Genomic DNA, 16,187 nt, shown 5'->3' with positions numbered 1-16,187 from the left:
ATTGTATCATCTGCACATTGCAGGTTGTTAATGAACTATTCTTTAATCCTAATGCTGTGTTCTTCAAACAACCAAGCTTTGTGGATTGTGTGCTCAATGGGCACATTGAATAAGACTGATGAAATGACACATCTCTAATGGACGTCTTTCCTGATTTTAAGCCATGCAGTCTACCCCTTGTTCTAATAACTATCATTAAGAAGTAAATCATTTAGTATGAATTTTTGTGTTGGCATTTCCCCCATCCAAACAAATATATTTAAGACCTAGTGTCCCCAGTTCAATACAGTATATTATGAATTGTAGCAACGTAAGGTAAGACCAAGGAGAACTACTCCTTGCTTCACAGACTTTTACCTCGACAAGCATAGGCAGCCTCCTCATGATCCTATGGAGCAGCTGGTGTGTTTGAACTATCAGCATTGCAGTTAGCAGTCAATACTTAACCTGTAGCACCACCAGTGCTCCTTAGTCTTGGTGTAGGAATTAAATATTTGCCACCCCCAATGTATTGCTATACATCATCATTATGATCAAATAGGCACAAGTTCAGAGAAAACTATGCATCTAAGTCACTTGGAGTATTCATAGGGACTATTTATGCACATTAGAAAGAAATGAATGCATTATAAATGGACTCCCCAAGTTTCTCTTTTTCTGCCTTACTTATGTAGAAGAAATATTATTTAGTTATGTACACTTTGTTTTCTGAAGGAAAGGAGTGTACTCTAAACACTTAAAAACACAGAAAGAATGCCTATTCAGAATCAGTTCATGAAAAACTATGAATTTATTTAAAAATAAAAATGACAACATCTCTTAAAATTTTTCCTGATCATTATCCCTATGACTGTATATAAATATGCATGTGAAGAATAAGAATATTATTATGCGAAGGCACATAATTTGCATTTTTATTTTCTTAAAAAATATACAGTATCATTTAAAAAAAAATCACAGCATTGTTTCAAGGAACTACATTCTCTTTGAAAAGTTTAAAAATAAGAAATGTCACCTTTCAACAACTTTCCCTGCCATCTTTCAAGTGAGATGTCACATTCATATTTTATTTTGTATAGATATGTGTATTTATATGTAAGCACGGGTGCATATATATTGTGTATATGTTATATATGCATATATGTGCATTTCTTTGTTTACATTCTGGAATTTCTCTTATTATTTTTGAAAAAAGTTCAAGATTATAGTCTAACATTACAACCAGATCCAAACTCATTTGGTCAAGTCAACATCAATTAAAAGTTTATTTCAAAGGAATTTTAGCAGTCAGCATTTTAAAGTTGTGAATTCAAATAAATTAAACAATACATTTTAAGATAATGAATAAATTCTATACCATATGTATGTTAAGCTTATAAGTTTTGATTAATGCATCATTGTTTAATCTACAACTTAATTGGAAATATAGCCTGGTCTCAAGTTTCATCTACATTTTTTATTATGAGATGAAAATCAAGATCAGCAAGAGCCTAAAGCAGATTAATATACTGTAGACGTCAGACAGGCCTCCCCACTCTCCAAACTTCCTACCAATTCTGCAACTAGCTACCTCTCCCAAGGCATTCCTTATTTATCTGCTGAGTTGAATAATTCATTAAAATGACTACACAGAAATCAGAGATCACATACACAATTTGGGACTATGATGATAAATTGTTTACAATTTAAGATAAGGATGAATTTAGAAATAACAGGATCAGTACGCACAATCTCTATTTTTGCTGCTTGCTCTTGGCATGCGCTTTCAGTCTTGCCCTGAATCCTTGAACTAGCCTCCTCACTACACAAGCAAAGATTATAACGGTGCTTGGTTCTGCCAGTGAGTATCCAACTCTGTCAGGAAGCCTCCTGTTGACTATCTCACTCCACTGGTCCACAAAGCTCACTCTGCTCTCCTGCATTGGGATTCTGGCTCTGCTGTTGCTGTTTTACACTGGTGTACCAACCCCAGTGTTAGTGTCACTTCGTCTCCTGGGTCTAGGATATTCCTGGCATAGCGATTCTGCATCCCAAAGATGTGCTTGCTCTTCTTGATTGTAGTGAGGATTGGCTTAGTTTGAGCCTCAAAGGATGACAAAACTGACAAATTCCCTAAATGGGGTTCCATACAACTCATTTGCATGAGCAGGTTGTCCAATCCTCTTATTGAGTCAGAAGCAGTGTATTTGCATAGCTTCATCCATCATTTTGTGGCATAGCCATACATGGCTATAAGATCACATACAAGTAATTCACTTCACCACACCTATAAGGAATAACATGTTCCCATTTATCCAGAAACTTCTCTTCTGAATTTTCTCAGTTAATCTTTTCCCCATCTCACCCCTCAAGTCAGCAACTACTTAGATTTATTTTAACACAAATAGGTTCATTTGTTTTAGGCTTTTATATTGGTAGACTCAAATGGTTTGTTGTTTGTGTCTGGTTTTTTGAAAACCAGCAGGTTTTTAGGCTACATATATATACTATGATTTTTTTTACTGTTGAGTGGTACTCAATTTAACAAAAATAGCAATATTTGTATTCCCACTCTCTTGCTGACTACTATTTAGAGTAGTTTTAATATTTGACTATTGTGCATAAATTTAGAGAAATGTTCTTATACAATTTTTGTGCATGCATACTATTATTTTCTTTTGGATAAACACTTCATAGTGAAATTTCTTTGTCAAAGAGTTCACACATGACAAATTTTATGAGAATTTTCTAGATTCACTACTAAAGTGGTTATTCTTTAACAAGAATGTTGATAGCATATAATATTTTAAAGTTATTAAAGTTAAAGGAAATTTTTTCCCTATCATGAATGACTATCTTGAATCAATGGATCACTCATTTGTTGCCATTATAATTTGTTAATAGGCAAACATTCAAGTCAAAATGGGTTGCTTTGGGCTCTATGGAGTCTTCTTGGGGGTCAAGAGTTAAATGTCAGGATTCAAAGAACAATTCAAGAGTATGTGAATTATCAAGTAGATTAAGAAAATGCCTTTGACACTGTAGTTGCCCTTGAAAGGTTTTAGAGCTGTGTGCTTTGGTATCATAAATATTTTGAAATGCTACATAAAATGATGGTAGTTTTGAAGAGATATGATTTTCTGTAATTTAAAAAAAGATATTTGCACAAAGTTGTAAGTATCAGTGAATTATTTTAAAGAGCATTTCCTAGCCTAAAAAAATAAAACAAACAAAACTCATTCCCTCAATTACTCATATATTAAGTCTCTGTTAACACTAAATGTTTCTGATACTTGTCAAAAACTCCTGAAAGGACTTTGGAGTAATGCACACAGCCAGGTGTAGCTATATAGCAGCAGAAAGTCCACTCCTGCACCCATTTTGTACATAAATGGTGCTCTTTCGGGTTTCCTACCTGCGTCCTGTGTTGTTGTGTTGCCCTTGAAGGCCTTTATCCACTCAGTTTCTTCCCCACCACTTGTTTCTCCTGTGTTGCTGCCATGCTAGCAGCTATGTCACTGGAATGACAAATGGTAGCAGGGTCTCCCAAAGTGAACTGATTTCAGCAGTTTCCAGACTGAGAACAGACTACAAAGAAGGAATAGCCCCCGAAAAGCCTATGTATAGCATGACAATATTGTCAGTTATGGAAAACCTAATCAACAGAAGCAAGACATTGTTAGAGATAGTGTTAGAATATAAGCCCCTTGGGTTGGAAGGCATTCAAAATATGACTGAGGAAGATTGGAAGACATTAAAAATTATATGGAACTAAAAAAGATTGATATTATAGGTATTAGTACAGAAAATCATGTTTTACTATGCTGCATATGAAAAAATAAGAAAGAATGGCCCAGCATTCATCATCAAAAAGGACAATTCAAGATGTATCTTTAACTTCCATGCTATGATAAGATTATATCTATTTGAATCAAGTTAATCCAGTCCATACAGCTATTATTCAAATCTATGCACCAACCACTAAAGCTAGCAATACAGAAATTGAATAATTGTATCAGCACCTTCTGTCTGAAATTGATCAAACATGCAACCAAGATTCTGTGATAATTAGTGGCTATTCGAATGTTAAAGTTGGAACCAGAGGAAGAAACAGTAATTGGGATACTATGGCATGCGTTTTAGAAACAAAGCTGAAGATCTGATAGAATTTCACAGAACCAACTGTGTATTTATGGCAAATAACTTTTAAAAACAATACAAAAGGAGATGGTACGCTTGGATTTTCACCAGATGGAATACACAGAAATCAAATTGACGATAACGTGTGAAGCTATGATCAGAAGCTCAATAAGAGCATTTTGAAAAGGTTCGGATCAACTGCAGACTAGACCATCCATTGTTCATACATAAACACAGGTTGAATTAGGAGAAAATGAAGACAAACTCAAAGGAGCCAAAGCATGGTCTTAAGGCTAACCCACTTGAATTTTGAGAATGTCTCAGAAACAGATTCACACTAATGAACACTAATGACAGAAAACATCACACAGGGAAAAAAAAATCAAAAGTTCTTTAAAAATGCAGGAAAGAAAGAAAAGATCAAAGTGGATGTCAGGGGAGAATCAGAAATTTGCTCTTATTCATAGAATAGCTAAGGCTTGTGGAAGAAATGTTAAAGTCAAAAAGCTGAAAAGATTTTTCATAGGAATGCTTAGAAAACAAACTCAAATATTATATAAGATGTGCAAAGACCTTGAGTTATAAAATAAAAAAGGAAGAACATTCTCGGCTCATCTAAAACTGAAAGAACTACAGAAAATAATGAAGCTTTGAGTTGCAACACTGAACATTTTTATGGGCAAATATTGAATGATGCAGGAAGCATCAAAAGACTAGGGGATACATAGAGTTACTGTCCCCGGAAGAACTGGTTGCTATTCAAACATTTCAAGTGGCGTCATATGATGAAGAGCCAATGTCCTGAAGTAGGACATTTAAGAGCCTCTTAAAGCGCTACTCAGAAACAAGACTCCAGGAATTGCTGGCATATCAATTGAAATGTTTCAACAAGCTGATGAAGCACTGGAAGCACTCATTTTTCTATATCAAGAAAATTGGAAGACCAGCTACTTGGCCAATTGCTTGGAAGAGATATGAATTGGTACCCATTCCAAAGAAAGGTAACCCAATAGAATGTGAAAATTATAGAACAATATCACTGATATATGCAAGTAAAATTTTGCTGAAGATATCCAACAACTGTTGCAGTAGAATATTGACAGGGAGCTGCTAGAGATTCAGGCCAGATTCAGAAAGAGAACGTGGAACAAGGAATGTCATTGCTGACATCAGATGAATGAATCTTGACTGAAATCAGAGAATATCAGAAAGCTATCTACTTAGTCTTAATGGCTATGAAAATACATTAGACTTTGTGGACCCAATGAACTCTGGATAGTCTTGAGATGAATGGGTATCCAGGGATATTTAATACTACTCATGCATTGTAGATGGATCAAGAGGTAGTTGTGAGAACAGAACGAGAGACTACTCATGGCTTAAAAGGTGTGTATCATGGTTGTGTCCTCTTACCATACGTATTCAATCTGAATTCTGAGAAAATAATCAGAGAATCTGGCTTATATGAAGAAGAATGTGGCATTAGGCATAGGACACAACTTTGCTTGCTGAAATTGGCACTTGAAGTACTTGCTGATGAAAATGAATGATTACAGCTTTCGATATGGATTATAAATCAATGTACCAAAGCAAAAGTGTTTTATTGTATTAGTCACAACTGGATTGTAGATGGCATCAATATCAACATAAAATATTGAAATTGTCAAGGATTTTATAATCAGAGTAAATGATTATTCCATTTTTTAAAATGCTGCCCTTTCCACGAGGTAAGTGTTTCCATGCAATCAGCCTACCAACAAAGTGCTGGCTGATCAACCCTACGAATGATCCCATATCATGAACTCAAGGTAGTCTGCAGTTAACAGACAGGGCACTTGGCAGTGGTAGTGAGTGAACGTTCATGTTGCTGAGCTCATGCCCAAAACTCCATTCCTGTCACTATTGCCACTTTGTTTATGATCTTACCGGGCAAGGGCAAGAATGGCTGGGGAAAGAGGATGACTGGTTTCCACAGAGTGTGTCACTCTGCCCACGTGATTGTCCAAATCCTCCCCTGCCACGAACTCCCTTAGACTGACACTCCCATGACACGCAGATATCGTCATTTCTTTTCCCCCCTCAGACAGGTCTATTCACCTGTGTCTTCTCTGCATCTCTTATTACCAGCCTTCTCCTCACACTACTTTCAAGTACTCAACCATCTAGCCAAACCATTTCTCACAGCCCGTGAATTGATATAGAGTCATACATCTGGCCATTTCTCCTTCCCGAAAGAATGAACAACCCGTTGCCCTGTTCTGCCCGTTTGGAGAATTTCCTTTCATCACTTTCCTTCAGGCATGTCCACAGAAGATGTGTCCTTGTACATCTGTTGTATGTCTCAAACACACTCTAGCTCCCAGAAGGTACAGGATATAACAGTGTCAGAAAATGTTTGCCACTCTTTTGCTCTGTGTGAATTTTGGTAAAGATGACCGATTATATCAGTCACTCACATAGTCCTAGACAAGTGGCAACGGAAACAAACAATAATTTTGAATATTTGTGTGCTCTGTTCTTTCAGGAGTTAGTGGCCAGGTATTCAGCTAGAGTTGTGACAGAGATTAAGAAAAGTGTGTTACCAAATTTATTTTGTATAAATTTTATATTCCTCCTGCTACTCTCTTCTATTAACTCCAGTTCACATATAATTTGAGCACAAATATTTATAAATTGAATTATTGTGAGGCTAAACTACTGAAATACTAACTATATCATCTCTTGAAGTGCCTATCTGTAGTACAGAATTAAATTTGTCCATTTATGAGAAAGTATATCTGTCTTTGCCATTAAACATTTGTAATAAATCTAATAAAACAAGGAATTTGCCAGGCATTGAAGAGATAACTCATATTGAGGAAATGTTTTCCCATACACTTGAAACTTTTTAAGAATTAATCAAAATATGTGCCATCTGTATAAATAATTTCAGATTGAGATGCCACTTGTTTACTGCTTGTATTTAAATGTTGGACATTGAATGCTCTTTTATAATCAACTTATTGTGACATGCTTTATACATGAAAATGAATCCACTTAGCTGTGAAGATTTCTGTAATTTCAAACAATGTCCACACCTATTCTTACCTGGCAGGGGAGAGACCATGATCACGAAGGTGGTTTTCCCAGGGCGAGGCTTATCTGCTGCACGCCGGATGCGCTGACCCTTGCGATTTCCCCAGATGTGGGAAACTCCACTGCAGAATTTGTGGTAGTGGGGGACTGCGTTCGTGTTCTCCCCTGAAAAAACAAACAAACAAACAAACAAAAATGTCTACACTTGTTCAACCATCACGCAACCAGGATAGAGACCAAATCCTTCATCTCACAAAGTCCATTTCTCTCACTGCCTTCTTGGAGGCGCTCCTGCTTTGTTTTCTCCAAATCTAGATGAGCACTGTGTCTTGTAGGACTTCACCTCAGAGGCATCGCACTCTCTGTTCCATTTTTATTTGATTTCTTTGGTTCTGCATATTATTTTTGAGACTCAACCAATTCATTTCTTTCCTTTTATGTTTTATTACACACCATTTGGGGGTATAAAGAGATAAAGTAAAACTGGGTTGATATCTCTTGTTTTTCCATATGCATATTCAGGTATCTCAGAAATAAGTGTTTAGAAATTTTTCCCTTTCCTCACTAAATTTAATGGTACATTTGTCATCATTTCAACTGACTATATAAGTGTGGATCTGTCTCTAGATGCTCTAATTCTGTACCCTGTATCTATCATTTTTCCTTCATGCTAAAATAACACTGCCTTTTAATGGCTGTAGTTTTTTAGACATTCTTGGAATCTGTTAAGAATTTTATTCTTCTTTTGAAATTGAACTTCTAATTTGTTCTTCTTTAACAAACTATTTTTGGCTGTGCTTTTTTTTAAATATCCATAAACTTTTAGCATCAACCTTTCAGCTTATATTAAGAAGTGAAAGAAAAGGTTTTTGTTTTGCATTAAAACTAAGTATTTGGGAACAACTGATATCTTAACTCTGTTGAGACTTCCAAATGTATCTCTGCATTTGCTTAAGTTTTCTTTATTTCTTTAAATGTTATAACTTTATTGTAAATATCTTAATTTTATTTAGATCCATTCTTAGGAGGCATGTTTCTTGAAACAAATATGAACAATATTTAAAATTCTGTTTAATTGTTCTTTAATAGAACATTAAGCTAATACTTTTATAAATATTGACTCTTTAGCCTCACTAAACTTACTAGTTTCCAGAAGTTTTCATTAAAACAGCATGTCTTTCTTCAGATACTCTATGTACAGAATAGGTCTCCCAATATAATGTTAAAGACAAGTAGGTCTAGTAAGCATCTCTATTCTGTTCAGAATCTTAGAAGGGAAGTATTCTGTCTTCCATTATTCAGTATGATATTAGTTGTAGGGTGGTTGGTTTGTTTTTGTTTTTTTACAGATAGCCTATAGAAAGTTTTCACCCATTAATTTATCTCACTGTGTTGATTCTCAGATTCTGTGCACATGTATGAGTTTTAACAAAATCTATGATACTGTGTTTGGTTGTTTGGTCTTGACATGATAGGATATTTATTTTCTTTAATGTTGGTCTTATATTTTTCAGCCTTACTAAATTTCTATTCCATACATGGCAAGTGCACATTACCATAAAAAATAAAAAAGAGGTCTGCTTTTTATGAAAACAGCTTGTCACATCTTTCTTCCATGGTGCTGATGGTTTGTGCAAGCTGAGTGCATTTTGTGTTATCAATGAAGTGCTTTGTCCCATGCCACCAGGACTCCTACATTATCAGAATAATATTTACTGATAATTCAATTACCTATTTGTCCCTGAGAGAACTCAAGCTTTGAAGTTTCTAAGTATACATTTAAAATTAATAAAAATGAGATTAACTGTCATGGTTAAAATTTAAGAAAACAACAATAGCTACTATTTATGGAGCATTAAATGCCCAGGAGGCTCTGTTGGCATAGTGGCTTATCAATTGAGCTGGTAACCACAAGCTCAACTCTACCAGCTGCTCGACAGAAGAAAGGTTACACTGTTTACTCCTGTAAAGTTTTAAAGTCTTGGAAACTCAGAGGGCAATTCTGCTCTGTGTTGTGGGGTTGAGATTAGTCATAATCAACTTAATAGCAGTGAAAAAAATTATGTATGGAAAGAATGTACGTTGTGTTGTTTAATAAGTGACTAATGACTGCTAGGTCTGCAATTCAAACCTGCGTGCCACTCCACAGAAGAAAGATGAGGTTGTCTGCTCCCGGGACATTTCCCAGTCCTGGAAATCCTAATTAGAGTTACTCTGTGTAGACTGGTTTGGGGTAATTATGTTCCAAGGAGCTCTGGTGTGAACAGTGGTGAAGAGCTTGTAACTGAAAGGTTGTCTGCTTGAGTGCACGGTTCGCTCCATGGGATAAAGATGCGGTAAGCTGTTTCTATAAAGGCTCTCAACTTTGCAGTTCCTGTGGGGCAGTCCTACTCTGTCCTGTGGACATTATAAGGTCACAATGAATGGGAATAAACTTGTTGGCTATGGGTTTGGAATTTGGGGTTTTAATTACCTGCCAGGCAGCATATTAAAGGTTTATAAACTTTATTTCACCATACAGAGTTTTAAAATAAAGTGCAATTATTATTCCAATTTACAGATGTGAAAAGTGATAAGACAGGCACTATTTTATATATAAAGAACTAAATGTTTTGAAAGAGTATTGGTTAGCTAGATTCAATCTACAAAAATCCAAACTAATGTTAGTTTCTCTTGAAAATGTGGATGTGTGAAAATGTGTTCTCTGTTACAATCACTTTCACTACCCATTTGAGATTTTCAAACACTGACATCAGAAACGCCATGTTCTTTAACTTATGGTCTCCTATTTTCAGCATTGTAATTACTGTCATGTCTATTTGGTGAGAACAAGCATTTCCTCCTCTTTTAATTTCCATGTGTATAAATATTTCTATAACCACGCTCGCTACCGTGTATAATACTCCAGAGACAGCCGCATCTTTACGAGCTGTCCTGATTTACTCTGGGCATGGATTTATGTACCTTTCAGTAGCTCCCAATGCACTTTACACATAGTGTAGTAGTATTCATTATGCATTTGTTGAATAAATGACTACATTCAATAAATAAACAATGAAAGTCTCAAGTCTCATGTCTACTCTCCATGTTCCCTATGACAATTACTTATTCTTTCTTGCTCACCACAGAATTTAAAAACTCTAAATCATGCACAGGGTGAAAAATAATTATTGTTCTTCTACATTGATCCGAAATTTTAAAACTTTATTCATCCTTCTCTTTTCTCAATTTGAGTTACATAGAGACATACTACACATACATCACATGCACTCCCCCAGTTCACTTAAAATTGCCTTTAAATTTTTCAGTTTACTCTTTAACAGAATATTTCTTACACACAGGCATCATGGTGTTTTCTTCTTGTAGTACTTCAGGCCTCAGTTGCAATGAATGAAATAAACATGTTGATCCATAGCTCCCACTCCTAAGGAAATATCTCATATCGAGGATGGTTTCCTGGTTGCTTAGCAGAGTTTCAAAGGAAGTTGATTTTATCCATAACTCAGGATTTTTGTCATTGCTCTTACAGCTGACATATATTTCCCCTAAATTCTATCTGCAAATTGCACTTATTATATAACCAGTTTGTTTCACATGCAAATACAATTGGGTTTTTATAAATGTACATTATAACATGGAAAGAATCTTGATGTGTCATAGGCACAGTAATATAGTATAAAAGGAGAACAATATGGAATGATTGTATTAATTACTATTAATACCAGATTCAATATTATCATAATAATACAGTCACATGAAATATAGGGGAGCTTCAAATAGTTCACAGAAAATTTCATTATTTTTATTTCTATTTTTCACCAAATTTTTTAAATTTCCTTGTATAAGACTAGAAATGTGGAAAAAGAGATTATGTTAGATTAATGAAAAAAAATCTTTATTGATTTATGTTTTATTTGAAAGGGCTCTAGAAGCACTGTGGGATAAATGTTGACCTGCTAACTGAAAGGTTTTCAGTTCAAACTCACCAGCTGATCTGAGGGAGAAATGTGTGACAATCTGCTACCATATTTATAGCCTCAGACCCTATAGAGTAGTGCTAGTGTGTCATATACAGTTACAATGAGCTTGAACTGCTTCAATGCCAGTGGATAGAGTAGTCTAGTTATAAATGTCAGCTTTAAACATATAGACTGCAGGGTCTTGGACAAGTTGTAAAAATATTTTGATCCTTGAATGTAATACCTGACTGTGGTACTATTTTGAAAGTTGAATAATAAAATGCAATTTCCTAATTATTCCTTTTTCATACACACTGCATAATTTGATCATATTATATATCACCCAATATTTGTTTAATATATTTTCTACTTATCTATTATATTCTGACTTGGTATTTGCAATGAAACTATAACTGGAAACAATATTTTTCTATTTCATGGGAAAATAAATGCATAAATAAAAATATAAAAACTATTTATGTATCTTTTCTGATGCACATATTATTTACCTTAGTTCAATTATGAGATCATAGAAAAACCTTGAGAGTGTGGCATATAACTATTTTCAGTAAATTGTGAAAATGATTATCATTAATAATTTAACAATAGTTGAATAGTAATATAATACAATTTTGCATTACTAGAAGATTTATTTTTAGGAAGAAAAGAGAATTTCACTATGCTAGAAAGATTCAATTCATGACAAAATTAAATAAACAGCTGTCAAAGTTTCAGAGAGCATCCAAATTTTATTTATTCAAACACTGTGATAAGCATTAGAGGGTTTTGTATCCACTTGGATGGACTGTGTCTTCCAATGGCTTGGAGGTTGTAGGTAGTTTGATAGGTATATAATGATGTAATCTTTCCCCATTTCTATATGGCATAATGCAATCATCTCTATGATAAGATATGCTCTGTGGACCCAATCAGTTGAAATGGTGTGATCTGCATTCAATATATACGGAAATTCTGGAAATAATTATCTGGCTGTTGCTTGCTCTGGAACCATTTGGCTTTCAGTTTTGGGGACTTGAGGCAAAAACCTGGCAAATTGCCTGTCAGTATTGGGGATCATTTATTGATACATCCTGTGAACCAATAGCCTGTCATCTGATCGGCTCATTGTAGGTTCATCAGTGTCTGCCTGGCCAAAGGCTTGGGACTAGACAGCTTTTACAACTGCTTAAGCCTATTTCCTTAGGACGAAGTTCTTCTCTCTAAAGCCTAAAAGTAGCGTTAGTAAATGGCATTGTCATTGTTAAGTGCTGTCCAGTCAGCTCTGATTCATAGTATTGACAACAGAACAAAACACTGCTCAGTCCTGTGACATCCTTATAATTTTTATGTTTGGACTAATTGTTGCAGAAACATTTATCAAATAAAAAACGCTAAATGTAAAAGTATTGTTTCTCAATCCATTCTCCATCTAGGTCTATACACTTCTGAAAGCCCCTTCACATCTCTCTATGCCTTCCTCCCAAAGAATTTTGGGCTCTTTGATTCATACCACATCAAAATGGCAGTTTTTGTATCCTCAAGGAACTCTAATCCTGTTCCATTTCAATGCATTTGGGGAAAAATATAGAAGTCTCAATGGCCAAGACTGTGTTTAGAATGAATGCCCAAATGACTCTTGATATGGCTGATTCTTGGACAACATTTTGAAAAGCACTGCCCTGAGTTTTTAAATCCATCTTTTATTTTTGTCTTTAGGTGGAGTAAATTCACATCTAGAAACAAGTGATGGGAAAGTTTCAAAGTAAGGGACTCTCTATTCTGCTCCAGGCTAAGTTGGTTACTTTTCTCCTCACTCTGACACTGGATCATCCATCCCAAGACACTGGACTACCTCTAATGACCCTGAGAGCTTCAGACAAATCTGCCTATGTTCTGCCTATGCGTGCTTATAGAAATGCACATCATTGGAAAGGCCAAACTAGGTCAAACTTACGAGTTGATGAAAAGATTGCATATTCTAAGAAATTGAGGCTTTGACATGGATTCTGTCACTAACTATCTTTCCATTGACATAAAAAAAAGGCCTGAACTGAACTTTCTCCCAACTGATTAAGCAATCATTTTGCATCTTGATACATATTTTTAATCTTTCATGGACCTTAAGAAATTAACCAATGCCCCAATAATGATAGTTTTGACTCCTGGCCTAATCCCTAATCCCCCCACTTATTCTTTTTTCCCCACCTTCATGGTGCTCGTTATTGGTCCCACAAGAAGTTTCTGTTTGAAACTCATATTTTCTAGAGATTTGTCAGTATGTCATTAGAAGTGACTTACAGCATTTTCAAGTCTATTACTCCTTCAGCCCTGCCTGGGGTTTTATGGATACTGGAGTTTTATTGCCATAAAAACTCTATTCATTTTCTTCCTCCTGTTTTTCTTTACCTGATACTTTTCTGACGTGTCTTCCAGTATTAACTGCCACTTCTCTAGGTAAGCCTCACTTCTCTGAAAATATAGCATTAGTATTTTTGGTAGGAACTTCTGTAATTTATTTCTAAGCATTTCAAAGCTTTGATAAGTAATATTTCTTTTTTACCTAAAGTTTCAATTGGCTGTAGCTAGTCCACAGAAGTACAATTTGGTATTGCATATTGACTTTGCACTTTGAAATCTTGCTAAATTATGACTGCTATTAGCTTTCTTATAGATTGTTTAGGATTTCCTACATAGATAAATGCATTTTGAATACAATAAAATAAGTTTAGCTATTCTTCTTCTGAACTCTCATTTTATCAGGTGCTTTGCTTTTGTAGCTAGGTTATATGGAAGGCCAGGTAGATTTTTCTAGCAGATCTTGTGGTTTGACATGTGGACTGCTGATAAAGCAGTAATTCCCTACAATTCTATCCTTCAAATTTCCTAAATTAGCTATAGCTCAGCTGAGAATTCATACTCGCTTTTATTTAAAATGTCAGATATCAGCCCACAACCCAACTGCTTTTGTGCCTGCTAAATAGACTAAGACCAAGAAAAACTACCATGTAGCAATATGTTCTATGTACAAGGGGGTACCCCCATAAAACCCCAAAATTTTCAAAGCTATGTATGTAAATTTTTAACAAAATGACCTTACCATGTTCAAGGTACTCTCCGTTTCACTTAACACATTTGTCAATTTTGGGATTACATTTTTTTTCTTCCACCAATGGTTTATTAACAATTACTTTGCACTGAGCATTAGATCTCTGGAGAAAATACAGAAACAGGTTTTCGTAAAGTATTACTTTGTTGTTGTTGTTGTTTTTAAATCATTTTATTGGGGGCTCATACAATTCTTATCACAATCTATACATCCATCCTTTGTGTCAAGCACATATGTACTTTTGTTGCCATCATCATTCTCAAAACATTTGCTTTCTACTTGAGCCCTTAAGCTCAGCTGCTCATTTTCCTCCTTCCTCCCCACTCCCCCTCCCTCATGAATCCTTCATATTTCACATATTATTATTATTTTGTCATATGCTACACTGTCTGACGTCTCCCCCTGGCCTCTTCTCTGCTGTCCATCCCCCAGGGAGGAGGCTATAAGTAGATTCTTGTAATCAGTTCCTGCTTTCTACCCCACATTCTCTCCACCGCCGAGGCATCGCTACTCTCACCACTGGTCCTGGAGGAGTCATCTGTCCTGGATTCCCTGTGTTTCCAGTTGCTATCTGTACCAATGTATATCCTCTAGTCTAGCCAGATTTTTAAGGTAGAATTGGGATCATGATAGTGGGGGCAGGGGAGGAAGCATTTAAAAACTAGAGGAAAGTTGTATGTTTCATTGTTGCTACCCTGCACCCTGACTGGCTCATCTCCTCCCCACAGCCCTTCAGTAAGGGGGTGCCCAGTTACCTATCAATGGACTTTGAGTCTGCACTCTGCACTCACAATGATATGATTTTTTTGTTCTTTGATGCTTGATACCTGATTCAAAACATTTTTCAAACTCATCTGTTTGGATGGCTGACAGCACCTCCCTTATTTGTTTTTTCACCTGCTCTATGTAGTCAAATCTCTGCCCTTTCATATCCCTCTTCATTTGTGGAAACAAACAAACAAAAAGTTACATGGTGCAAGGTCGGGTGAGTAAGGTGTGTGTGGAGTCAAGAGAGGGATGCTGCTCTTTGCCAAAAACTGGCACATTGAGAAGGTTGCGTGAGCAGGCGCATTGACATGGTGGCAAAACCGGCCTCCCATCTGCCACTAACCAGGCATATTTTGTCACAACCTGTTATGCAATCTTTTCAGAACCTCTAAATAGAAAGCTTGATTAACAGCCTGACCTGGTGGATCGAACTTGAAATGCACTACCAGCCAACATTTTCATTCTTTCGGGAAGTTCACGGACTTCAGAATGAGGTTTGTCACCAGTTGACATTTCACCACTTTTGAAATGAGAAAACCGTTTGTACATTTGAGTTTTTCCCCCCATAGTGCTGTCCTTGTAAGTTGTGTTCAATGTCACAACAGTTTCTGCTGCCTTTTCCCCAAGCACTATGGATTATAAATCAATATAAGAAAAACCAAAATTCTCAAATGGGAAAAAGGATGCAGCTGCCAAGGATGTTCCCTTACTTGGATACACAAACCATTTTCACAAAAGCAACAGTCACGAGACCAAAAGATGGATTGTATTAGGTGATTTTGCTACCCAAGACCGCGTAGAGTGTTGAAGGGCAAGGATGCTTTTCCAGGACTAAGGTGTGCCTGACTCAAGTCACAGTATTCTCCATTGCATCATATGCCATTGGAAGTTGGACATTAAATAAGAGAGATTTTAGAAGAATTGATGCCTTTGCGTTGTTGTGATGGAGAATATTGAAAGCCCCATGGACTGCTCAAAGAACAAACAGGGCTGTATTACAAGGAATAGGTCAGCGCGCTCCCTAAAAGCAAGGGCATTATGTTTGGTGTAGAGGAAGGGTGGCTAAAAAGAGGAGACCCTTCACAAGTTGGACTTTTGTTAGCTGCTGATGAAATGATCTTATATCTTGAAACCTCATGTGACAAAATGGAAGCCCCAAA

At 35.9% G+C, this 16,187-nt stretch overlaps 1 non-coding gene across 1 annotated transcript; it reads left to right on the top strand.

Moving 5' to 3' along the window:
• Positions 1–7,198: 7,198 nt before the first annotated feature.
• LOC142449352 (U1 spliceosomal RNA) lies at positions 7,199–7,362 on the top strand. Its single transcript, XR_012784551.1, has one exon. It is a non-coding gene; the product is annotated as a U1 spliceosomal RNA (small nuclear RNA).
• Positions 7,363–16,187: the final 8,825 nt, after the last annotated feature.

The sequence above is a fragment of the Tenrec ecaudatus genome, chromosome 5, assembly GCF_050624435.1.
Source record: "Tenrec ecaudatus isolate mTenEca1 chromosome 5, mTenEca1.hap1, whole genome shotgun sequence".
NCBI classification, from domain to species: domain Eukaryota; kingdom Metazoa; phylum Chordata; class Mammalia; order Afrosoricida; family Tenrecidae; genus Tenrec; species Tenrec ecaudatus.
The sequence above is the reverse complement of the archived record's forward strand: the minus strand, read 5'-3'. Positions and strand labels throughout refer to the sequence as shown.